Below are 24651 nucleotides of genomic sequence, written 5' to 3' on the forward strand. Positions count from 1 at the left end.
TGGGGGGGGAGAACCAGCTGTGAGTACTCTAAACCATGAAGCAGCTGACTGAGGAGGTTGCAGTTTCTGTCCTCACAAAGAGTCTGGGGGACTCAGGTACAAGATATTCTGTCAGTGTGCAGGGAGTGGACTCAAAGGCGAAGTGACTGAGTGAGGTCTCTTCCACCGATTCAAACGGGAAACGAGGCTGAAGCCGGCAGCTGACTACAAACTGCCCCTGTGCTATCGCAGCGCTTCTTGCGGCCAACTGCTGGATTCTGGATGCCTGGAAGATCCTGCCATGGCCTGCTGCCATTTGCCCGGCACCACACAGAGCCACTTCTCTCCCCCTGGGAAGGCAGCACCAGCCCAGAGGCATCCGTCTTCCATTACTCAGAGCCTGGCGAAAACAGGATTGCCCTGACTTCTCTCGCAACAGGGGCTGTTCATTCCAAACATTTTTTCTCTGTCACTCCCAGGCTGGAGGCAGGATACCAGAGTAAAACTGTGAAATGAAGAAAAGTGACCAAAGTAGCAAAAGAAAAGAAAAAAAGACACAGCACGCAGGCAGGGTAGTAAGATTTCATTACACCACTAGCCAAAGTCTCCCCAGTTCAAGAAACACAGCTTTGGACATCAAACGATTACAGGTAAAGGCCAGGATTCCTGGCTCCTTTGAAGCAACAAGGAACACCGGCAGTTTAATCCCCAAAGAAGCCACATGAACCATCCAAAAGTAAAGCATTTCAAACTCCTGAAATAACTTTTGCAGACACCTGCTGAGCAATGTTTACTAGGCTGCAGAGAAGCCCAGGCACTCCCAAAGCCTCTCACAACCATCAGCTGATTCAAAGCCCTTTGCATTTGGATCAGAGCCAATCCACTTCCCCCTCCGCTGGAAAGAAGGCTCAGCCTTTTCAGGCTCCCTTCGTCACTGCCAACAACCTTCGCCTAGGTCAAATTCCCTTTATCTCCCTGCCTTATTTAATTAGGCAGCCGTAAACTGAGGCTTTTTTACAACACCGGCTAGATAAACAGAATAGCCCAGGACTCCTGCTTCCACCAGCCCACACCCAGTGGTTAACACTGTGCAAAAGGATGGAAGCTTAACCACCACCTTAAAAAATAAGGGAGAGAGAGAGAGAAAGCAAGAGAATAAAAGAGCAACAGACTGACAAAACCCGTTTCTACAGGATCAGATATAAACTGGTTTGGCCGCGCTTGTTAGAAAAGTTGGAACTCTCCCCACAAGCAAAGCTAAAAACAGTCCGTGAACACTTTCCGTGGGGACAGCCTCCACAGAACTTTGCAGAGAGGGTCGTTTGCCGGCCCTGTTTACACAAGCTCACGTCCCTTTTAGGAACATTTTCAGAGCCCTTCCTGGTACTCTGGAGATCAGAGTCATTGATTGGCAGGGTGGCAACGCACAGAGACTGCCTGGTTCTTTTCCTACCCTCCTTGGACAAGCAAAGGCCCAAGCGAACTCTCAGGACTTAACTGGTGAAGCAGCAAGTGGGAAGGGGACGTTGCTCCTTCTCACCTGTGCCACACCCCTAGATCAACCCGTCAGCTCATTTCGCTGCTGCCGGTCACCGTTGGTGGGCATGGGAGGCACCAGGAGTCTAGCCCAACACCCTGTGTGTCCTTACAAAAGCAAGAAGGCATCCATTCACACAACTTGCTTGGGGGCACCCCGGGAGAAGACCCCGCTTCTGAAGTGCCGCTGCTTGCAATGTACAGAGACCCACGTGGGGAAAAAGTCTTCACACATGTACGGCATGCAGAAATTAGCAGCTGAAGCATCTGAGGGGCATCTGAACGTTATGCTGAGACAAATGAAATGCGGGAAGAGGCTTCAGCTGCTTGGCTGCCCTCGGCAGGGTTTGCACAAGAGTCAAAGGCCAGGGCCTTCCCGGGGAAGCAGCCTTAAGACTTGCGTTGTGAACGAGAGCCAGGCTGGACATTTGCCAATCCAGTTCCAGCTCAAGGCCTGGCCCAGTGTCTTCATCATTTGGTGTGGTGTGGTGGTGGGGGGGCAAGATTACATCAAACACAGAGCCAGTGTGGCCCAGTGCTTAGAGTGTTAGATCAAGACCGGGGTCAAATCCCCTCACTCAGCCATGAAGTTCCTGTGTAAGTTTGGGCCAATCACTCAGCGTGGTATAGTGGTTAAGAATGGTGGTTTGGAGTGGTGGACTCTAATCTGGAGAACCGGGTTTGATTCCCTACTCCTCCACATGAGTGGCGGACGCTAATGCTGAACCAGGTTGGTTTCCCACTCCTTCACATGAAGCCAGCTGGGTGACCTTGGGCTAGCCACAGCTCTCTCAGCCCCACCTACCTCACAGGGTGTCTGTTGTGGAAAGGGGAAGGGAAGGTGATTGTAAGCTGGTTTGATTCTCCCTTAAGTGGTAGAGAAAGTCGGCATATAAAAACCAACCCTACTTCTTCATTCTCAGCCTAACCTACCTCACACGGCTATTGTGAGAATAAAATGCAAGAAGGGAAAACCGTGTGCACCAGGACACTGCTCAGTCCAGTGAAACTGTTCAGGCCACGGCTCCACTCGCTTCTTGAGCCCTGGCACCCCTGCCCCTCCTGCTTCCCAAATGCCACTCTGATTAGAACGACACAGGAGAGTGCCAGCAGCCTACCCAAGAGCAGCGAGGGGCATAGCTCCAGAAACCCACATGACCGGCTCACTGGGCCACAAGCTCTTCGGGGGGACTTGCTGCACTCCTCCACCGGTTCATCTTCCCCTGCACTGTGCCCAAACACATTCCTGAACTCGCCAGCGGAGAAGGCATGTGCCACAATAAGCCATACGGTCCCACGTTTTGCCTTCCACATGACAAGTTACCAAGCAAGGGTAAGTGGCTTGCGAAGCCCGAAGGGCCTTTCTGGCACCCCCACTACCAGGTCCTTAGCACTGCTCAGCCTACTGGCTGAAAGAAAATTCCAGCAGAGGCCTATTCAAGTTCAGTGGCATTTACACTCCATTGTGCTGCAGGCACAAATGGGGGGGGGGGGAGACAGCACAGGCCTTGCCAGACAGGGAAAGAGAAATGCGAGCAAAAGGAACAGCTAGGCAGCAACCACCACAACCGACGGATCGGGGACTCAGAAATCTGCACCATGGAATCCCTACGGATGGAAAAGTGGGGCTTCCAAGGCTTGGTTCTGGTACACCCTGCCCACAGCAGCGGGAGGAGAACCCACGGCCACAACTCATCTCACAAACACCCAGCCAGTAAGTTGGTTTATTTACAGGTATTTACTTATGTTCTAATGGCAATGTGAAAACTTCAGAGGGGTACAGAACTCTTCTTCAGATTTAGGTATTCTAATTTTTTAAAAAAAACTTAAAGCTGTATTACATTCCTAGGCTGGGTCTTATCCAAAGAAAAGCAAAGAAGCCAATTGGTTTAAGGACTCTGATCATCCGTTTTTGCAGTCATGGTCCATTTCTCCATTTACTTTGCAGTAACATTTATCATGCCCTGACCTGATTGGCCCAATCTTGTCAGATCTTGCAAGCTAAGCGGGATTGGTATTTGGATGGGAGACCACCAAGGATGTCCAGGTTTGCTTGCTACGCAGAGGCAGGCAATGGCAAACCACCTCATCCGCCCTGACCTGAATGGCCCAGGCTAGCCCAATCTTGGAAGATAAGCGGGATTGGTACTTGGATGGGAGACCACCAAGGAAGTCCAGGGTTGCTTGCTATGCAGAGGCAGGCAATGGCAAACCACCTCTGTTCATCTGCCCTGACCTGAATGGCCCACAGCAGCAGGAGGAGCACCCAAGGCCACAACTCATCTCACAAACACCCAGCCAGTAAGTTGCTTTATTTACAGGTATTTACCTGTATGCAGAGGCAGGCAATGGCAAACCACCTCTGTTCATCTGCCCTGACCTGAATGGCCCAGGCTAGCCCAATATTATCAGATCTTGAAAGTTAAGCAGGGAGACCACCAAGGAATACCTAGGTTACTCTGCAGAGGCGGGCAATGGCAAACCACCTCTGAACGTCTCTTGCCTTGAAAATCCTATGGAGATGCCACATGTTGTCTGACACTTGATGGCAAAAAACAAAACAAAAATGTATTTACTATGCTTCCAAAAAGAAGAAACAACAGAAAACCATCCACTATCTCCCTCCCCATTATGCACATACATCTCTCTCCACCCCTCCCAGATGAGGTTCTCTACTTTGAAGGGCTGCGCTGAGATCTCAGCTTTCAAAAGGTTTACAGAAAAGGTTCATTTGCAGAGGCCAATTAAGCTGTTATGGCCTGAGGTTTCATAATGTTTACAACAAAACATTTTGCAAAGCAGAAACTATCAAGATCAAATATACCCCTGCCTATGACAGTTCAGGCCCCACTGAATTAATGTCTCCAAGACCTCTTCCCTGCCCCACGCTTCTGGCCTCCCTGCTACTACAGGTTGCTGCTCTTCAGGAAGCTTTCGTTAGATCCCTGGCCCTCCAGAAAAGGGAAGAGGAGCCTGTAGACTGAACATAGGAGGAGGACAGCGCCAGGAGGTGGGACCTTCTGCCCCACTCCCAACATGGCTCCAGTTCATGAAACCTCTAGACACCTCCTGCATCAACCCCCCCTCCCCGACTGATTCTTTCACGACACTCTCTATTTTGCACCACTGTGAGTCTGAGTACATTATTGGGGGGGGGGCACTCCATAAGCAGCATATAGAAGTTGGCATTACTTACACCTGCAAACCCCTTCCATGCAGTCTCCCAAGCCTCAGGTTTATTCACAGCCCTGCTGAAACACACGACCCCTGGGACCCAGCCTGAGAGGCCACCCACAACAGGGCAGGAGACAGCCTCGACTGCCCCTTAAAAGCCACGTGCTCCCGGGCCCCTTCTTCTCCTTTTCGGGCAGCTATTCTACGGCAGGACGTCACAAGGTCCCACTTTACAGAGTCTGAAAAGGTCCCTGGAAGAAGGGGATGCAACACACCACAGATTTACTAGAACAGTGCCTGAAACCGACACCTAAAGAGCAACCCAACCCCCCCTCCCTGCCCTTTCATCCCTGCCTCATAAAATCTGCCTTTCAAACTGAGCCATATTGCAAGACCTTCACTGGAGGAGGCCAATCTGCCACTGAAGTGCCAGTCTTAAATGTAATGGGGGGGCGAGGAAAGACAGAAGCCTGGCCCAGCCTCCTCCACCGCAAGGAGAGAGAATCCACCCTTCCTGAAAGGGCCTTGGCTCAGTTGGGGGGGGGGGGCGGAGTGAGCGAAACAACCAAGGAACTTACCTCTCCCATTGCTGTACTTCCCCAAAAGTCCCAAGGTGTTGGGGAGAAAGAAGCCACACAGCAACAAACAGAGGGGGGGGGGCAGGGGAGAAACTGCCAACACAACCGTCCCCTGAAACTAATGGGGGTCTCCTCTACGCTCGCTCGGCAGAAGAAGAGAGAGTCCGTTGCCTCAGCTTAGATCCTGTGCCCGACACGCACACTCCTCCACTCACTCACATTCCCTCCGCTACTACACAAGTCTCCTGACGTTGCAAGCCCGGAAGCGCCGCCTTGCTCCCCTGCCCCACCCCCACCGCTCTGGGTGGAAGGAGGAAAGGCAGGGAGGGAGGCTGCTCCCAGCGGCCGAGTGACTCAGAGGAGCACGAGGAGGGAAAGGAAGGCTGGGATACGGGGCCCGCTTCCCAGGCCCTTCCACAACTCCGTGTGAGCAGAAGGGGCAGAGCCGAGAGGTGGAGAAGAGAAGAAGCCCTGGTCCAGGAGCTCCCCAGTTTGCATTTCAGCCTCCACCACAAACTTAGGAGGTGGCCTTGAGCACACTCAGCCCCCCTCCCCACCACACCAAATCTGGCAGGATTACTGCAGACACTACACTGATCCAGACAGTGCTGTCAAGTTGCAGAAAATTTATGGCAATCCCACAGGTTTTTTTTTGGGGGGGGGGTGGATACTTTATTTTTATTTTATTTACTTGTGTCATTTATATGCCTTTCTTCACAGGGACCCAAGGCAGAATACCCATAGTGAGTCAATGCAATCAACAAAACAGGGGCACTGAATAACTGATACATTTGGATATTAGAAGTTTGGAACCATCGGAAAGAACTGAAGCAGAGCATTAAGTATTCACCATGACACATTAAGCGGTATAGAAATTATATGATAGGATCCTACTGACGATAAGGTATACACAGCAGTAGAGACCACAGTCCCTAATCATTTATGCAAACAAGCTTATAATTCCATTTTGTGCAGTGCAACCTGATTGCCTGCAAAACAAAAGCCCTCTTGAATAGTTCAGTTTTGAGTGGTTTGCGGAAGGCCAGGAAGGCCTTCCCTGAAGAAGGCCTTCCTGGCTTCCTCAGGGAAGCCCGTCCCATAAGGTGGGGGCCACAACAGAGAAGGCACATGTGTGGGCAGTTGTTGACTTTGCCCATTTGAAGGTTGGCACCTGCAGAAGCCCTGCTGACTTGAGCAAAGTTGTCCTGGCGGGACATCAGGAGAGCGGTGGTCCGGCAAATAAAAGGGGCCAAGGCCACGGAGGGCTTCATATGTGACAGTCGATATCTTAAACTGAGCCCTGTAACAGATGGGAAGCCAATGCAGCGTCTGCAGAATGGGAGTAACAGGCATGCTCCATGTAGATCCCTTTAGTAGCTGAGCTGCGGCATTCTGGACCAGCTGGAGTTTCTGAGTTGATTTTGAGGGAAGGCCAACGTACAGGGCATTGCAGTAGTCTAGTCTCATTGTTACTGTGGCATGGATCCAGGTGGCCAAGTCAGCCATCTCAAGGCAAGGGGCCATCCATCCTATGGCCTAGGCTGAGTTTTCAAGGCTAGAGACGTTCAGAGATGGCTTGCCATTGCCCGCCTCTGCATAGCGACCCTGGAATTCCTTGGTGGTCTCCCATCAAAGTACTAACCAGGCTACTAGCCTCCTCAGTTTTTGAGATCCGATGGGCTTGGGCTATACTGGGGCCATCCAGGTCAAGGCAATACTGACCTACTTTACAGGACCGTTGTAAGGATTCCAAGGCAATCTATGTGAAACACTTTTGCCACTCTAAAAATGAAGAGGGGCTGTAGTTCAGTGCTGTGCATGCAGAAAGTCCTGAAGGTCCTGCAGGGCTGCCAACTCCTGGTTGGAAAATACCTGGAGATTTGAGGGTGGATACTGGAGACAGTGGGGTTTGGGGAGGGCAAGTACCTCAGCAGGGTATAATGCCATTGAGTCTACCCTCCAATGCGGCTATTTCGTCCAGGGGGACTGATCTCTGTCGCCTGGAGATCAGTTGTAATTTGGCAGCCCTTTGAGACTGAAACTGCAGGTGCCGGGAAAGGCCTTCCCTGCCCTGGAGAGCCCTTGCCAGTCAAGACATGGTGTTGCATTAGGTGGACCAACAGCTTGATGCTGCATGTGGCAGCATCATAAGTTCAATAGCGAAGCATTACCAGCCACTGGCTAACACTGAAAATTAATTATGTATAAGTTTCCTGTTAATGGTAATATTTGTCATGGTAATATTTGTCTAATCCAGTGGTGGTGGTGGTTACCCAGACAGCACAATTCTACACATTCTAAAAAGTACAGCTGGCCCCTGATATTTGGGTCTGGGGTCCCAAATTCCAATGAGCTCCAGCTCAAATTAGGGCCTATCAAAGTGGGCAAGGTGAATTCCCGCTCCCCAAGTTTTGAATATACGTTTGTGGTGGGGTGGGGGGGTTTATATCCATCACCAGGTCGCAGAAGCAAGCACTGTGTGATTATTACAGATCAAAGTAACCTAGAATGAAATCACTCAAGTGCATGCTGTGTTTTGGGGATACATCCAAACTCCGCCTCAGCTCCTCTCCCACCACTGTAGCCTTTGAAACAGCACAACAGCATCTCATAAACTACACACATACACAGACTGCAGCACGCAAGGCTGTTTATGAACTCCCCCTTTCTCATCAATTGTTTTCCTCTATGCAACGACCCTCAGAGCGTAGGGGCAGATCCATGAGCCTGCAAATTGCACGCGCAGATACACATGCACACAGAGAGTTATCTGATTTCCAAACATCTTCCTACTTGTCACCAACCTGCAGTTTCAAACTCAAAGTATTTCCTTTTCTTCTGGACATTATCTGAAGGGAGGAGCAGGCACCGCTTAGCAGAGTACAAAAGCACCTCTGTCCGCCTCTGCTTTTCTCAGCCCACCACCGGTGGCACCGGGATGGTTTGGGACTGCCTTGGCCATACCTCCACCCCAAACACACGCACGCACACACACACTCAGCAGCTGCCTCTCTGCATATGTTAATGTACATGAATATAGATCTACCAGCAGTCTCTCCCATCTCGGTAAGGTGGTAACCCTACCCGATCTGAGACAGCGATCCAGCGAAACTGGGACTTTGGCCCTTTCTGTTTGTTCAGTTTCACTTGGCAGAATTGCCAGCTCTGGGAACAGAATCTAAACCTATTGGACAGGCACGGGAGGAGCTCAGAGCTTTTGCAGCAAAGAAAATGAAGGGGAAAGATCCCAACATAGAGAACATTTCTTCATTTAACAATATTAGAGAAAATTTTCTCCATGAAATAAAAATATCAATTTCTAATGAGGCAGCTCTTCTTAGCTCTAACAAAAATGTGCCACTTTGTTTGGGTTTTAAGTCGTAACACAAAAATCAGGAATTTAGAATGGGTATTAATACGTGCCCTGACCTGGTTGGCCCAGGCTAGCCCGATCTCGTCAGATCTCAGGCGTTAAGCAGGGTTGGACACGGTTAGTACTTGGATGGGAGACCAGAAAGGAAGCCCAGTATTGCTCTGCAGAGGCAGGCAATGGCAAACCACGTCTGAATGTCTTTTGCCTAGAAAACCCTGAGGGATCACCATAATTTATTTAATTATTTATACCCCACCTTTCTCCTGGATGAGGAGCCAAAGCAGCTTACATCATTCTCCTCTCCTCCAGTTTATTCTCACAACAACCCTGTGAGGTAGGTTAGGCTCAGAGAATGTGACTGGCTCAAGGTCACCCAACGAACTTCCATGGCAGAGTGGGGATTCAAACGTGGGTCTCCAGATACTACTAGTCCAACACTCTTAACCACTATACCATGCTGGCTCTCATAAGTCAGCTGTGACTTGATGGCACTTTCCACCATACGTATTCCAAAACAAAGTATTATTGTGAGACAAAAATCTCACAAAGTCTAGTAGCCAGACTGAAGAAATGCTTTTATAAATAATTTTTCTTCAACACTTTCAAGCTGGATCCTGTAGAACCGTCCCATTAACGAAAGCATTTTCCCCTGAGGAAAAGAGTCTTCTGGAACCTTACAGAAGAAGAATCCACCACTGGTGGACGAGGTCCGCAGGATCGAACCCACAGGGTGTGCATGGAGTGGACAAGCCATATGGGGAAGGGAATCATTCTTAGCGGCCAACTTGCCCCTCAGTGGTCTGAGATGTAGCACATGGAGGGCAGAAGGATGTCATCTTACAATTTTTTTTTTTAAAGTAGAATCTGCCTGCAATAGAGAGCTGGCATGATGTAGTGTTTAAAGTGTTAGCCCAGGATCTGGGAAACCCAGGTTCGAATCCCTGCTCTGCCACAGAAGCTTGCTGGGTGACTTTGGGCCAGTCACACTCTCAGCCTAACCTACCTCCCAGGGTTGTAGTGAGGATAAAAGAGAGGAGAAGAGAATGATATAAACTGCTTTGGGTCCCCACTGGGGAGAATGACAGGATATAAATGTAGACAGTCAGTCCAGCTGTTGACCTCTGCAGGTCATGTCCTTCTGCTGGGGTGGGGGGGAAGAGGGCTGAGTTTCCAGGCTCCCGGGCGCCAGAATCAGAACCTTCTGCATCAGCAGTCTGTACACATTAGAATTTGATAGCTGCAAATCAGCCAGGCAGAACGAAAGAGGCTCTCCGGTACAAGACCTTTCATTCCGAGAGGTACAAGCTGCTCTAAGCCCCAGCCTTAGTCTTGCAACGTGTTGAGGTTTTAAGGGTTTCTACACACTCAGCTTTAATGAGCTGGGGATCATAAGATTTCCTCGCTTCTGTTTCTGCTGGCAGTTTTCCCCTCTCCCAGAGCTTTTGGGCCGTGTTCTAGCCTGCCAGCGCCACTGTGCACACGATCCTGCCGAAGCGAAAGGGGTTAACAGAAACAAGGACCTGAGCCAGAGGGGATCAGAGCCAATGAGGCAGCGGTGTTTGAAACAAAAGCAGCCAATCCAGCTCTGTGTTTGGCAGGTCAGTATCAAATAGAAAAGGTGGGGGGAGAACAAGGTTGAGGTGGGTTCTCCGAAAACACCAAAGATGCAGGAACTGTTTCAGAGCCGCTCAGATACACAAAGACCTGCTAATCCAAAAGTTCACTTCTCTACTCCCACCCCCAACTCCACACCCCTGCAAACGGCCACTTACCAGTCTCTGGACCAAAACCAGGCCCCCTTACCACAGGCACACCAGAGGGCAGGTCAACATGCTAGAATTTCACCCCTCCCACCTTCATCACAAAGGGTCAGAGCAGGGGGAACACATGAGCATTTCACCGATAACCAGCTCTCACTCACCCACCCCCCAAGTTGGAGAGCCAGCGTGGTGCTGTGGTTAGAGTGTCGGACTAGGATCTGGGAAACCCAGGTTCGAAACTCGGCTCTGCCATGGAAGCTTGCTGGGTGACCTGGGGTCAGTCATACACTCTCAGCCTAACCTACCTCACAGGTTTGTTGTGAGAACAAAACAGGACAGGAGAATTGTGTAAGCCACCTTGGGTCCCAACTGGGAAGAAAGGTGGGGGTATAAATAAGCGAGTTAAACATTTTAGCGGTTTGCAGGTTAAAGCCATTACTTTAATTTATGGCCGAAACTGTGTAGGAAGGCAGTGCAGAGTGCTGAATTGTGGTGCGTGTGGTCCTGTCAATAGCTGCAAATACAGCTGGCCCCTCTACTTTTCATTTATATTGTGTCTGGTGAGCAATCCCTTTTACAGCAAAAAGTGATTTCCAAAGGTATTTCAACTAATGGCTTCCCCGGATTACAACCTCAAGCTACATTCCAGAAACCGGAATTGAGTTTTCTGCCCGCTCAACCACTGCTGCTTCTGACAGGAAATTTGGGGGAACTTTTGGGGATGCTGCTTAATCAGTTCTCCTCCGATCCTGACCTTTGTCAGCTAAAGCCCTGAATCAAGGGAAGACAAAAAACAGAACGCCTGAGGTAGTCAACAGCCTGGCCTCCCACTGCCCCATCACCTGCACAGACGAAGCCCACCTCCACAAAAGCATCTGCCAACCAGGAAGACGGCCCATTGACAGCCATTGGGCGTGGCCAAGAGGTTCCCAACAGTTAATCTTTAAACTAGCCCAAAGAAAGTACACAAGGGAAGGGATCCTCTGAGGAGACACCCGTAAGGCCACAGAGCTACAGTTTGCAAGGTCCACCCCCAAGAGCATTTCTTCATCCCATTCAGCTGTGGATCAAGTTCATGCGCAGCCAGAACTTTGCCAGAGGAACCCTGGGCGGTGAGGGCCCAATTCCTCTATCACAGCCCTGCTGTGCGAGTCATTAAACCCAAGACCACCCAACGATCTTCACAGCCGAGCTCTCCTCAATCCAAGTCTGACGGGCTGTCCACTTATTACATTATACTGGGTTTATCCCCCATCAGCTTGTCGATTCCATCCTGGGAGTACTTCTGCAGGGGGAGCGCTGGAGGTGAACATGCAGAGGAGAAAACTGGCACTTTGGCAAAGGCCCCCTTCACCTTCTTCCACCCCTGGGCTCAGCATTCCAAAGAGAAACTCAGTCTGAGATCCTTAAGTGGGTTAATGGAGCAGGAATTCCCTCTGTGTCCCTGACTCACTAAATGACTATACCTTCGTATGACTCAGTTCTCTCCGCGAAATAGCAAGGATGAACTGCCACACCTACTCACTGCAAACCTAAGAGGGAGGGCCGCATGAAGACGCCCCATCTGGACCTCAGACCAGCAGATGGCTGCCTGAAGGTTGCCCACCCCCCCACAGGTGGGTTGGCATCACTGAACGAGAAGATCAAGCATTTGAATGTTAGGTGCATATTAATTAGAAATAGACAGGCCACAAGCGGCACAAACCAAATGAACATGGTGAGAATGAAAGCACGGAGAAAGACACACACAGCAGGATCACAAGTCCTTCACACAGCCAAATGGGAGAGAATTTGTTCTCAGGGCAACAACCACCCGTGGACCAACGGTGTTAAAGAACCCTAGGAAGCACAGTTAAACCAAGCCTGCCTTTTTGGTTCTCAAACGTAGAGCTCCCAACGTCAGAAGTGATGCATCCTGGTAGAGCTAGGCTTGACCTGTGCCTGCAGCAGAACAAGGAGGGGGCAGAATGCTGAGGCAGTGGACTGAACAGCTAGTAAGTGAGGGGGGTGCCATTTTTGAACACTCCCCACATAAGATTTTCCCACAAGGTTCTTCCACCGCTTTCTGTGGCATATATAGAAAGGCTTCAAGAACTGCCCCCTCCCAAAATTCTTGTTTTCTGAGCCTACCGCTTTCAGGACACGTGGGGGTGTGGCCGCTCTTCTCTGCTGGCCTTGCACTTTTTCACGGGGTGGCCAGGAAGAATCTGCTTGCCAAGGAGGCACCAACCTCCAGAAGTGAGATTAATTTATTCTTCTTCTGTCCTAATAAAAATGCCAAGGCTTCAAGCCCGGTGAAGTTTTCCGCCACCCAGGAGGCAGGGCAGCCTTGCCCTTCAGGCCTCCTTATCACTGCTCAGTGACTCAACTCCCGATCTTACCAGGGCAAGGGGCTGAAACTGCAGGCTTCTCATCCTGGCAGGCTCGACTCTCAGCCAACTCACCAGGTTGAGCCACGGGCATTCTGCCCTGCCCTGACAGCACCACTAGGCTCACAATCCCTGCCTCTTTTGAGCCATTCACCCCACAAACCCACAGTCAGCTTCAGCTCTCCCCCAAAGAGGCAGATACAAAGCTGCGGCGAAAGAGGCACGGAGGAGGGCCTTGGATGCACAGTGGATGGTCCATATATAGGGCAGGAGGGAAACCAGCATGGGTATTCTGTCATGGCAGCAGCTCAAGAAAAAGCCGACTGAACTCCATGGGGAAAAAACAACCACAACCCTCAAATCCCACCAGTTCCCAAAGAGCCCAATTCCTTTCTGTACAATTCAAGCACGAAAAGGAGCAGAGGCTTCTGGCCATGGCAGAGGAGACACAGAGGAAGGGCTGTCTGGCCCATTCAAACACAGAGATTGGTTGAGCCAACGAGGGTGACTATTGAGGTTCTCTCACATTTTACGTGGGTTTCCATCTTTGTACCCTCCATCACCATTTATTCCACTTTCCACTTTCAAGAACACAGCGCAAACCACTAAAACCACGCTCATGAGGCCCGTGCCTATCACCAGCAGTTCAAAAGGGCAGCAGACCTGGAAGACAGGGTCACAAAGAGCAGGACGGGGCGTGCAAGGGGCTCAAGTAAAATAAAGTTTACCTGCCACAGCAGAAGCGGCATTCACCATCACTCCTAGGCAGCCCCCAACAGACTTCAAAGTGCTTCTGTGGTCAAGGAACCAGCCTCTCTCTCACATACACACACACACAGAGCCTTCATTCAAGGACATGCCAAGTACACCCTCCAAGATAAAATAGGGCGACAGCTCACCCTTAACACAGAACTCCTCTGCCAGGTCACACCAACCTGGGCAAGTCTCCACAGAAAAGTCATAAAGCAACTTCAAATCAACCCATCTCCCTTTCCTGATGTCTTCCAAGAGAAATCTGCCATAACAATGATTTTAATGCCATCTGGAAGCAGACACCACTATTAGGACCAATTAGGTCTTTAAAAAAACAAAAAAATTATCCTTTTTCTGGTCAAAGCACAGAAGAGAAAGGATTCTTCCTCCCCTCCCAGGCTATTAGGGAAGACTCCTCTCAGGGTAATGCCAAGCCAGGATCTCATAAGCGTTTCCAGGAGCAGAACCAGGGGCCAACCTTCCTTGCATCTCAAAGATGGGAAAGAATCCGCACCTTGTAGTCCTCAACGACTCTTCTCATGAAGAGATGAGAGGAGCACCAGCCTGCTGGCGAGCTCCTGCCCATGCTTTTCTGTGGGCAACCATTTGCTGGTGATGGGAAGGGCCAAAGTACAGGGGTTCACAGCCCTTGCTGGAGGCTGTTCCGCCCCAGGCCCTAGTCCTCATTGGGCTGAACTGTTATTTCAACTAAATGTCTTGCCACCAGGGTGGATTTGATTTAAATCAAATCGATTTAAATAATGATTTAAGTGACTAGTCAGCAAGACTAGATTTTCATGATTTAAATCAGTAGTCAGTAAGACTAGATTTAAATCATGGTTTTCTACATAAACATCACTTTTCATGATGTTTCATTCAAGCCACCAGGCCTTGCATTTCTTTGTTGCAGTGTTTGCATTTTGCACACATGCCCGCCTTACCCATAGGTAGAGGAACTTCATTAAAATATTCCCAAATTGGGTCTCTTTTACAGCCTGCTGCCATTATAGGTTTTCTCCTCCAGGAAGATAATAATATGATAAACCTCAGGCTATCCACACAAATATCCCAATACGTGGAGAGTTCTGCACAAAAGGTTTCACTTTTATTTTTACTGCCTGCCCCTCCCTCCTCACACCTAGTTCCTTGTGCAGACCATCTCACTCCAATCAATCTTCTATTCATTGAATTTCTTGAAACTTAGCACTTAAGAGGTAAGGGGTTGATTCTCTGTACATGGATTTGCAAAGGAGCAATGGGATTAAGGTCTTTTTCTCGTAAGAAAAGCTGCTCCTGTTCACCATGCAAAGACTTGCCCTCAAGGCCATGCTGGATCAGACCAAGGTCCATCAAGTCCAGCAGTCTGTTCATACAGTGGCCAACCAGGTGCCTCCAGGAAGCCCACAAGCAAGACGACTGCAGCAGCACCATCCTGCCTGTGTTCCACAGCAGGATAGGTATGCATCATGACTAGTATCCATTTTTACTTGTAGCCGTGGATAGCCCTCTCCTCCATGAACATGTCCACTCCCCTCTTAAAGCCTTTCAAGTTGGCAGCCATCACCACATCCTGGGGCAGGGAGTTCCACAATTTAACTATGCATTGTGAGAAGAAATACTTCCTTTTATCTGTTTTGAATCTCTCATCCTTCAGCTTCAGCAGATGACCCCATGTTCTAGTAATATGAGGGAGAAAAGCTTCTCCCTGTCTACTCTTGCCACACCATGCATAATTTTATAGACCTCTATCATGTCTCCCCTTAGCCGCCTTCTTTCCAAGCTAAACATCCCTAAGCGTTGTAACCATTCCTCATAGGACAGTTGCGCTAGCCCCCTGATCATTTTGGTTGCTCTTTTCTGCACCTTCTCAAGCTCTGCGATATCCTTTTTTGGGTGTGGTGACCAGAACTGTACCTAGTATTCCAAGTGTGTTCTCACCATAGATTTGTACAAGGGCAGTATGATAGCAGTCGTTTTATTCTCTATTCCTTATCTAATTATGGCCAGCATGGAATTTGCCTTTTCACAGCAGCTGCACGCTGGGTTGACATCCTCATCGAACGATCCACTACCACCCCAAGATCCCTTTCTTGATCTGTCGCTGCCAGCACAGATCCCATCAGTGTATCCCATCAACTCTGTATGCTTATTTTATAACATTTTTGCCATGAACAGGCATGTTATCTTTGCAAACACAAATTCACAGTTTTGAGAGCTGCAAAGCCAAGCATCTGTGACAACATTTTTTAGATAGAAAAACTGCTCAAAATAATCTTACAGAAACCTCTGGAAGAGCATGAAGTTGTGAATGGATTAATGGAATTCGTTTACTAAAAAATGTAAACATTGCATCAATATACAGCCTCATGCTACATATTTAAAAAAACTAATCCTTATTTCATGATGAATAGCCTTTGGACCATAATGTATCTTAAACAGAAAACTATAGATTTTTCCTCAAAAACCATTCGATTAAAAAAAACGGATTTAAATTTTAGAAATCCTTTTAAAAAAATTTATCCACCCTGCCTGCACCTGAAGCCCTCGTGAGCAGAAGAGAAAGCCAGTGTGGGGCCAATGGGCAGAATACTGGACTTCAGCCAGGAAGATCTGTATTCCAAGTGTGATTTAAGTAGGGGCACAAGGGGTGCCCGTGGGTGCCATGGCACCTGCCAACAATTTCCGGGTGCCTGCCAAGGGTTTTTAGAAAGCGGGCAGGGTCAGGTGGGGCTTTTGCCCAGCAAGATTTCTGATTGACTGCTGGGAGATTTGGTTGGCTTTGCAGATTTTTAAAGATTTGGCAGCAGTTGCCGCCCCACCTCAAGGATCTTCACTGTGCGACTGAAGGGAAGTCGTAGCAGCCATTTTCTGGCTGGACCCATCACATTGCGACAGAATTCCAAAGGTGCCCGTAAGCTCCGCAAGGTTGGGGAACCCTGCATGAGAGGAAGGCACCCCTGCAAGAGGAATCAATCCACAGGATCCGAGCCACACAGCGCAGCCCCGGGCAGGTTCCTCTGTATCATCCATCCCATGGGAACCAGCAGCTCCCTCACAGGGCTGCTGTTAAAACCAGAGAGCCCAGGCCCCCAGCCATAAATCCCCCTAACAGAACGTCACCTTGAGAAGGCAGGCTCCAAGCAGGGCTGAGGTTCCCAGGTGCCAGAATCTAATCCAAGGGTAACCTTTGTGACTCAGACACTCGGGTCTTCCCCAGAGTGCTCAGTCAAGGTCATGGTCACCAGTATGCAAACCTCATCGATGCTTCCAATACCCATTCCTGAGTGGGAGGGCAGGAAGCTGCCCCCATCTCCTCTGCAACTGCACAGTGGAAGAGACAGAGAACATCTGGCTGAGTCTAAGCTTGGCAACCTACTTTGGGGGAGGGGGTATTTTTACCAATTGCCACCCAGAAGAAGGAACTGCAGCACAGCAGCAGGTAGGGCTCAAGCATAGCTGTCCCGATGCTGCTAACTGGGTTTATTTTGATGGATTTTGTGAGCCTCTTTGAAATCTGTGGAAGGCGGCAAGGAAGGTTTAAAATATTTTAAATAAATATATAATCCACACCCTGAGAATGGCCCTCTTCCCAGGTGCACGTCTTTTAAATTATTTAATGTAAATATTTCTTCTTCTTACATCATTAATGGTTCCTGAGGTGGCTTTTCATGTATACAGGATGCCTTGGGGAGTGCGTGACAATGCAGCATTGTTTTGCTCTATAAAGCACATTCCCATTTGCAATAAAAGCAGAGTCCATTTCAGCCTTCTGGATGGTTTTGTGGAGGCAGAACAAGGAATTAAAGTAATCAACGTGCCAAGGGTGGTTTCCAGCCTCCACTACTCCGTCCGAGGGATGATGTCCACACAACAAGTGCATAAGCTCAAAATACATGTTGAGCCGCAAAGTTGTAAGAGAGCAAGGGAGATCAAACATGGCTTGGGACCAGGGTGTCCGAAGGACCATCTTCTCCCATATGTTCCTGCCCAGGAAATTAAGAGCACAAGAAGAGGCCCTCCTGACCATCCTATCGATCAAATACGCTCGACTGCTGGGCACATGAGAGGACCTTTTCAGTGGCAGCCCCATGATTATGAACCAACCTCCTCAAGGCGGTATGCCTGGTGCCCTCAATGTTGATCTTCAGGAGGCAGTTGAAGACTAATAAATGTTTGAAATAAATTAAATAATTATCACAAGCAAGGAAAGTCTGCATCACAAGCCCATGACTTCCAAACTGATAACAAGTAACAACAACAAAAGAGAGATAAAGGACGAGGGCCTCCCCCGTGCCGTTAATGAGCTGATTATGAGGCATCACAGACATGGCTCTGCCCCACATTCCTTAAATCATTTCCTACCCTATACCACAAAGACACGATAGACACCACAGGATTCAGAAGTGGTCGTTAGTAAGAATCCTGACCGCCGCAGTCAGGAAATTGAAGGATGTTTTAAGGGGTTATCATCAAATATTCTGTTTCTCTCCGAGGATAGTGGGGGCAGCATGACAGAAAAGCAGTTGAAAACAAACCTTGAAAGCAGTGCACCCAGAAGGTCTTATCCAGACATTCTCTTCCCTTTGGGATCCAGTGTGAAATCCCACTGAAGAGAGAGAACTGGGTTTGGATCAATACCAAATTGGATCAATACCAAATAGGAAAGCAAACCCAGAAACCTGAAGGTCAGGACCTACCTCTTACCTCTGAGCATGCTCAAAATTCTAATCCCATCAAGAAGCTCATGCCCCTAAAGGACCCATAGTTTAGCTTCCCCACACAGGTGCACTGGGAAGTGCTTTCCACTTGCATACCTTTTACGGGTAAATTTGATATCGTACCTGAATTCAAGTGTTTCATACCTACTCAGCAATCTTAGCCATCTCTAGGTGAGCATTACTCTCCCAAATGTTCTAGATGGATGGGTGAGGGAGGAGAGTGGTTTGCCCCAAGGCTACGTAGGGCAAGATGCTCACGGCATCATAAAAGTCTGGCATTATTTAACCTGGCTGCAAATGATCCGGAGTCAGGGGTGAGCAGCGACGTGGCCAGGTTAGCAGTGAGTACCAAATTATTCCAGATGCTGAAATCACCGGAGACTGCAAAGTGGAAGCAAACTAGCAAAGGGGTTCCAGTGTAAAACAACACACATTGGGGGTAAAAAAAACACCCTTAATTTATTCAAATTTGATCATTCTTATAATAAAATCCATAAGAAGGGCCAAACCAAGTATGAAGATGACTTAACTACATAATTATCTTAGAAATAGTAAAGAGAAGTATTAATCTATCTTTCCTCCCTAATTTCTTTTTTATTTGCTTATTATATACAATGATAAAACAGAAGGTAGAAACAGAATAGTTATATTAAAAGTTTGGATAGATGATGTAATATCAGTATGTATTAGTCTGTATTGTGGTTGTAGAGTTTTTGTATAGTGTCTATGTTTATGCTGTTCAATGTTTGAAAATTAAAAAAAAATTAAAGGCAGGATCTGAACTGGCAGCAACCAGCCAGGAAAGGCACCTTGGGGTCAAGCTAGATCTCGAGGGAAAAACTGAGCCAGGATAGGGCAGCAGCAGCGAAGGAGGCAAATGCTTGCCCCAGGGGAGCAGTTGTTGATAAGATAGCTTTGGGTGAAGAGTGCCTAAGACCACGATGTGAGCTTCAAGCTGACTGGGGCCCTCCGGCAGCCAAACCCAGACTGCCCAGCCACTGAACCAGCAGCAGCAGCATCCAACTTCTTCAAGCAGGTCTCTTTTATCAGCTGCTGGTGGAAGCTCTTCCATCTGAAAAAAAGATGGCTACGTAAAGCTGCCAAAGAACTCGGTGGCCATGTTCCAAAGACAACTTTTGTGCTGGCGAGTGAACTTACACACTCAGTCACTGCCCATGTGCAGGGCCAGGCACCTCATGATTTCCTAGCAATTAGCGGAGGGGCGGGGTACAGGCGTCCAACAGAGCAATCAGCATGCATGCATGCACGCAAAGGGACACAAACAAAGCAACTCTCCACTGAGAGACAGGAGGGGATCAGAAGCTCTGGGAGATGCTAACAGGCCTGACCGATTTAGCAGCACTCACTTCTCCAAAGAGCCTGACAGATCTTCAAAGGGAAGGGGGGAGTGCAAAAGGGAAAATGGGAAAAGCAGGCATGCCAGGAATGCAGAAGGATCCAACTCCGGAGTCTCCAGCCATCCCCCCTGGAGCCTGTGAATGGAGACCTCTCTGCCTCAACAGTCACACAGCTGAAGAGTACGCGCGGGGATGGGGGGGGGGGGGAGAATGACCAAATGAGAGTCCTCCCATCTCCATTAAAACACTGGGCACAATATATCAGCAAAATCTCCTGCGCAGTTGCCATCCATTTCAGTCAGAGAAGCAGGCTGGGTCCTGTTGAGACTGTCTCCCATGGTGCTGGAAATCTGCCACTTGGCCCTCCTCTCGCTTTGCCTCACAGCAGGTCATTTCTAGAGGATCCATTAGGACTGTGGAGGAGCTGTGGCTCAGTGGTAGAGCATCTGCTTGGCACGCAGAAGGTCCCAGTTTCAATCCCCGGCATCTCCAGTTAAAGGGACTACGCAAGTAGGTGATGTGAAGACCTTTGCCTAAGACCCCCGGAGAGCCGCTGCCAGTCAAAGTAGACAAGACTGACTTTGATGGACCTAGGGTCTGAGTCAGTATAAGGCAGCTTCATGTGTCACAAAGACTTCCCAGTGATTGCTGGATGACCAATCAGGGAAGAAGGAGCAGGGCTGGGAGAGAACTTCAGCTGCTGAGTGGAACCAGAGCCTTGATTACTTACCGTGAGGGCTCCTTCTCTTCTGAGGCGAAGGACATCTTGAGCTGTGGGTGGTTGTCCACGCCCTATCCGGGGAGACAGGACCAATTTTAATTTCCTGTCACCCAGTTACAGGCTTGCCTAGTTAGTAGACAGGAATGACCAAGGTATGATCGAACAAACTGTAACAATAACAATCAAACAGGAACTGACAGATAAGTATTGTCACTGGACACCCAAGGAAAATGTACACTAACCCCCCACCACCAATTTTTTCAATTTTCCTTCAGGTGGAAGTATGGCCTAATGGAAACAGATATTCTATGCTCTGATCTCACCAAGGTTGGACTACTGCAATATACTCTATGTGGGGCAGCCTTTGAAAACTATCCCCAAACAACAACCGGTCCAACATGCACTCCCGATGGAAGGCTGAAATCACTCTGCATGGCCGTGCCTTCAGAGGCAATGTGGGTGGCTTCCAGAGTCAGGGCTTCTACTCCGTTTATGATGCTGCCATCCAACTGACACCTACTCTTTGGAGCTTTAAGCACCAAGCACAAATGCTTTAATTTCTCTGGGCTTTTGACGGTCCAAAATTTTATCTCACCTTGATGTGTTTTTATTGCTTCTGCTTGTACTATTTTGTGACCCTTTTATTGCTCCTTTGATTTTTACATTGGCTGAGTTTTATGGCACAAACTGTTTTACTGAATCATGACTCATAAGCCATCCGAGAACCAGGATCACGAGTGTAAAGCGAAGACATTTAATACACATTGTAAAGGTAAAGGGTCTGGATCAGGCCAGCACTTGGATAAGAGACCTCACAAGAAGCTCTCCCCATGCACGGAGCTGCCCAGAGGAAAGGCAGAATGGCAATGCTGCTTTGAGACCCAGCAGGACACACATGGAACAGAGTTTGTGGCAAGAGGCTCTGGCCACTTTGCCCCTCCCTGCTGTAGCTCACTCCAGCCCTATAATCACTGGCCCCCCGAGGCTGAGGGGGCAGCCAGAAACAGCACCAGGTACAGCGGCAGGGTCTGTTGCAAGAAGGGGAAAGTGTCAGCCCTCCTTTGCCCCCCCCAAACACATGCACACAAATCTCCTTCCAGCGTCATAAATCTGTTGGCTACAAGCCCTGATAAAGAGCATCAGAAGGACACTTAAAATATCAAGCCCCTCAAGGCACTGACAGGAGGGCCCTCTGCCACCCCAGAAGCCCCAGCCACAAGCTTCGTTTCCCTGTTTTATGGGAGGTTCTCAGGTGCCAAACGACAGAATCAATGTCGTCGCAGGGTTTGCAGCAGCCACATTCCAGCCAGCAAGTACTATTTGGTGCTAATTAAGCTGCAAGCTGATTATGCAAGACCCTTAATTAGTCCTTTACTTTGTTTACCACAATTACAGTGCATCCTCTCTGCTAAGCACGCGCGTGGGATGGTGGAAAAGAACATAGGGAGAATTTGCAGTGCTGCTCCTCTCCCTGCAACACTGCCGATTTTTACCAGTGGGAAGCACAGCCATGACCTCAGGATTCCAGAGTGAGCTCCTGCCTCTCCTTGCTGTCGGAAGATCCCTGGTCATCCTTAGGCACAGCCAAGCGCCTGCCCGCCTCAAACAGGGCGGAACCTTGGATACTCACCGTCAGGGTTCCTTCTGCTCAGAGGTAAGGAGGGCATCTTGAATTCTGGGTAATTCCCACTGGTTGCTCAGGGAGGCAAGATTAACATTTCCGCTTCCTGTCTCCTGCACAGGAAACCCTGAAGCTCTCAGTTCGAGTACTGCCCAAACTAGATCAATGACAGGAAGGACATAACATGTAGAACAACACTGACGATAACATCAACAAGAACATGAGGAAGCTGTTTTAAGTAAGAAAAGGCTATCAGATAATGGGAAGATAAGTATGAATATTTTGGGAAAGGTAAACGAAGAACGTCCTCCAACTTCTCATGTCATTTGATACTGGATTCAGGCTGCCCGGCAGAACTGCTGCAGTTAGAAGTTGGTTTGCAGATTTCTGAACTCTATATCATCTCTTTGGTGCTGACATAGTATGTCCTGAGATTCCTTGCTCTCTCTCTCTCTTAAATCAAGGTGGGCAAGTTGCCCTCCTTACCTCAGAGCAGAAGGAACCCTCATGGTGAGTATCCAAGGTTCCACTCTCACTCTGAAGAGGAAGGCATCTTGAATTCTGGGGCTTCCAATAGTAGTGTCCCTTCATTTGGACAGGTATCATTCATCATCCAAGATGTGCTGTAATACCTGATGCCCATGGCTGTGCCTGCTGAAGAGTAAGAGTTGACCTAAAAATGTCTGACAAATGTTAAAATGGAGGACCATGTTGATGCCTTACATATGTCTTCCACGTTGGGCTGCACATTGAACCACATGGGCTGAGGTGTGTGACGGAACTGCACTGTTGCTAGCCTTGTAGGCCTCCCATTTGCACTGTCTGAGGTTATAGCTGATTGCTGCCCTGGACATCTTGTTCCTTTTATTTGGTGCCGTTAAGGAAATGAATAGAAATTGTGTTTTCCTGATGGGTTCTGTGCAACGGATGCATATTCAAAGGGTCCTCCTCACATCTAATGTATGCCAGGCTTTTTTCTTTGCATGACTAGGACGTGGGCAGAAAGATGGCAGGTGAATTTCCTGGCTCCCATTTTGGAGAAGCTTCTCTCAAGGGCTTGAACGGTGCCTATTGTAAGAACGGAGCGCACTTCATATAGCCTCCAGGACGGAAACCCGTGGACTTCTGGAGGATTGCTGGCGACACCCCGTTGAGTAACGGAATTATGTGAGAACGTCTTGTTAAAGAAAACCCAAGCGATCTGGGGCAAAATAGTTGCAATGGCCGCTACTTAGCGACACAAGGTAGATGCCTTCAGTTGTTGATGGACACCATCCTACAGAAGGATAGGACTTGTCCAGTTCTGGATTTAAAGGTTGACATGTTTGCATTGATACCATCTTGCAAAGCTTTCCAGGATGAATTATATATTCGTCTAGGAGACAACTTCCTGGAGGTCAGACTGTCTCTGCCACCTCAGGAGGATAACCTAGGTCCGTGTTGGCGAACCTACGGTACGAGTGCCAGACTTGGCACGCCGAGCCCTCTCTGTGGGCACGCAGCCGTCGTGTCTGCCTTCCCTGGATTGCCCGCCACCCAGCTTAGGGGCTTTGAACAAACATTAATTGTTCAAAAGCATGCCAAATGCAAACTTTTACCTTTCAATAAAAAGTTGTTTGTATCATTGAAAGCTCTGTTATTGTGTTTTTCTTTTAAGGCAAAAGATGTTAATGTATGTGTTGTTTTTTCTACACTAAAACCTCAGTATTCAGGTTAAATTGCCGTGTTGGCACTTCGCGATAAATAAGTGGGTTTTGGGTTGCAGTTTGGGCAATCGGTCTCTAAAAGGTTCGCCATCACTGACCTACGTGGAGAAGGGCTTGCCTTTCCAGAACTACACAGTCGCACAAAACCCGTCTGGATCCAGGTGTGGAGCCACGAGAAGGAGGCTCAGTAATGAGAGAACAAACTAAAGAAGTGCTGAAATAGAAGACTAATAGCAAAGGAGAAATAGGAGTAAAGGCAAAGTTAGCAAAGGAAAAAGTTAAGCCGGGCTGAGGAGAACTCTTTCTCCGCTGCACTTCCTCTCTAGGCAGGAAATGAAGTGGGAGCTACACGGTTTCTCAGGCAGGAGACAGGAAGTGGAAAGGTTAGTCCTGCCTCCCTGTGCAGCCGGTTGGAATAACCCAGAATTCAAGATGCCCTCCTCCTCAGAGCGAGAAGCAGACATTGGCATCCCTCAATTTCCATCTCTAAACCAGGGGCAAGGACACAATTAAGAGTCTTAGCCGAGTGCCAGAGATTCAAGCCCTGCCCCACAGGATCTGATCTAAATCCCAGAAGCCAGAATTGAAGGCAAGACTGCCAGATTGTTATGTCCAACACACCTGGATGTTTTGCTCATTTCCAAATGGAGTTGCTGTTTGTCGCCTCATGCTGTTACAACCAAGATTTATTTTCTCACCACACCTCTCCTGTCCAGGGCACTATCTCACAGCAGCAGCTATAATACAAGCCACTCATAGTAAGAGTCATTTCCAGCCAATTCTTCCCTATTAAAATCACTCCTGCCAATTGCCTTGTCCTATTCACTGTAAGTACTTATAAGTTTCCTCCTACTTTTTCCTCCAAGGCATTTTTTCCTTCTTTGCCTTGTTAACAGGGACTCCCTGGAGCACCCACTGCTTTAAACAGCTCCTGCATTCCAAACCCCAATTGCTTCTCAAGGTCACAATGTAAAATACCCAAACAGAGGCACTGAAAATGTTCAG

The 24651-nt window shown here is 48.7% G+C and overlaps 1 protein-coding gene across 2 annotated transcripts in view; it reads right to left on the reverse strand.

Annotated features, from left to right (window-relative positions):
- Positions 1-24289, reverse strand: part of PAK4 (p21 (RAC1) activated kinase 4) — a 60094-nt gene extending 35805 nt beyond the window's left edge. Inside the window, exon 1 of one of the 2 annotated variants that reach the window (XM_056847646.1) lies at positions 24268-24289. The gene's annotated coding sequence lies outside the window, so the exon portion shown is untranslated. Of the gene's footprint in view, positions 1-5267; positions 5340-24267 lie in introns of those variants that run through there. The other variant, XM_056847645.1, reaches the window with a different exon arrangement.
- Between the last annotated feature and the right edge of the window lie 362 nt (positions 24290-24651).

The sequence above is a fragment of the Euleptes europaea genome, chromosome 3, assembly GCF_029931775.1.
Source record: "Euleptes europaea isolate rEulEur1 chromosome 3, rEulEur1.hap1, whole genome shotgun sequence".
NCBI classification, from domain to species: Eukaryota; Metazoa; Chordata; class Lepidosauria; order Squamata; family Sphaerodactylidae; genus Euleptes; species Euleptes europaea.